This window comes from Penaeus monodon, chromosome 24, assembly GCF_015228065.2.
Source record: "Penaeus monodon isolate SGIC_2016 chromosome 24, NSTDA_Pmon_1, whole genome shotgun sequence".
In the NCBI taxonomy this organism is placed as follows: domain Eukaryota; kingdom Metazoa; phylum Arthropoda; class Malacostraca; order Decapoda; family Penaeidae; genus Penaeus; species Penaeus monodon.
This window is the reverse complement of record NC_051409.1, coordinates 7,050,268-7,052,258: the sequence shown is the minus strand read 5'-3', so window position 1 is coordinate 7,052,258 and position 1,991 is coordinate 7,050,268. Positions and strand designations below refer to the sequence as shown.

Below are 1,991 nucleotides of genomic sequence, written 5' to 3'. Positions count from 1 at the left end.
AAATAATATTAATATAATTAAATAACAACATTGCAAATGATAATGTCAGGTAATTATCGTCTGAGAAAACTATTAAAAAAAAAAATTATATAAAAAAGACATGGAAAAATATTCATCGAAAGACAGGCAAGAAAATCTTAATATGAATTTTATCTGTATTCTTTAATTCATTATCAATCTCTCTTTTCCTCCTCTTCTTCAATCTTAATTCCTTTACCCTCTTTCTTTTGTTTTATTCTTTATCGCTTTGTTTCATTCGTCTTGTCTTTGTTCTTTATTTCTCTTCTCCTCTCTTCTCTTCCTTTTCCTATTCATTATTATACCTTTCTCTATCCCCACTTTTTTGTTTCTTTTCTTTTGTCGCCTTTCATTTCATCATTCCTCTCGCCCAATTCTTACTCTTTTCCTTACTCTTACTCTCATTCTTTCGTTATTATTTCTGTTCCTTCATTCTCTTCCCTTCCTTCTCGTCTTTATCAAGGTTTCTTTCTCCCCTCTTTCTCCTCCTCCCTTTATTCACACCTCTTTCTCTTAACCCCCTCCCCCAATCCCACAATCATCACTCCCCCCCTTCCACACCCTCCTACACCCCCCCCTCCCCCCTTTCCCCAACCTCGCCCTCCCCCCTCCCCCCTCATCTCCCTATCCTCATCTTCGGCTTTACCCTCCCCCCCCTCCACACAGCACTCCTCCACTCCCCCTCCCCCCCCTTTCTCTTTGTAGTCCCGCCGAGGCATCAACGGAAGAACACTTGTAGATCTCTCTCCTTATCAGGGTCCTTTTTCTCCCCTCTTTTTCCCCTCTCCTCTCTACGGCCCATCACCCTCTTCCTAATTTTTCCTCTCTTCACTCCCCTCTCCTTCTGCCTACGGCCTACCACCTTCTTTCTCATCTTTCCTCTCGTCTCTCCTCTCTCCTTCTGTCTACAGCCTACCACCTTCTTTCTCATCTTTCCTCTCTTCTCTCCTCTCCTTCCTCTCTCCTTCTCTCTTTCTCCTCTCTTCGGCCTATCATCCTCTTTCTCATTTTTCGCTCACACCCCTATTCTTTCTCCTATCTATCACTCTCTTTCTAATTTTCTCCCTCTGTTCTCCTTTTTGTCTCTCTTTCACTCCCATCTCTTTCTCCTTTTATTTGCCTGTCGCCCTCTTCCTCTTCTTTCTTCCCTTTAACCTTTATTCTTTTCTTTTTCTTTTTCTTCTTATTCCCTTTCTTCCTTCTTCTCTCTCTCCACTCTCCTCTGCTTCCTCGTCTTTCCCTTTTCTTCATCTCCTTTCTTTGGTATATCAACCTCTTTTTATTTTTTCCTTCTGTTCACCTTTCTTTTTTTTCTCACTTCTCTCTTTTTTCTTATTTTTCTCCTCTTCCCCTTTTTTTCTTATCTCTCTCTCTCTCTCCCCGTTCTTTCCCCTTTCTTCAGCCTATCACCCTCTTTTTAATTTTCCCCTCTTTTCCCCTTTCTTTGTTCCCTTTTTCCTTTCTTCTCTTACCCCTTGTGTCTCCTTTTTCCATTCTCGATTTCCCCTTTCGTCCGCTTTTCATTTTCTTCTCTCTCATTCCCCTCTCTTTCTCCTTTCTTCGCCATATTCTCTTTTTATTTTCTCCTCGTTTCCTCTTTTTTTTTTGTCTCTCCTTCATCCTCTTTCTTTCCTCTTCTTTTGCTTCATTACTCTTTTTTCTATTCTTTGCTTCCTTCACCATTTTTTTCTTTTCTTTCTCTCTTCCCTCTTCATTCCTTTCTTCGGATTATTAAGCCTTTTTTCTCTCACTCTCTCTTTTTTGCTTTTTGTTTTTCTCTAATATTTCCTCTCTCTGCCTTTTACCTCATTTCTCTTTTCTTCTCTCTTTTTCTCTCTCTCATGGTCTTTTATTATCGCCTCTACTTCCTATCCACCTTTCATCTTATTTTCTTTTTAATCTTTCATATCTTTCCCTTTAATCTTTCTCTCTCTTTTCCTTTTTCTCGAATCTCTTGTTATGTCGAACAGGGC

At 39.9% G+C, this 1,991-nt stretch overlaps 1 protein-coding gene across 1 annotated transcript in view; it reads left to right on the top strand.

The window, feature by feature from the left end:
- The window catches only part of LOC119588533 (glycine receptor subunit alpha-2-like), a gene marked incomplete at its 5' end in the record, with an annotated part of 99,651 nt that overhangs the window by 77,681 nt on the left and 19,979 nt on the right, over positions 1–1,991 (top strand).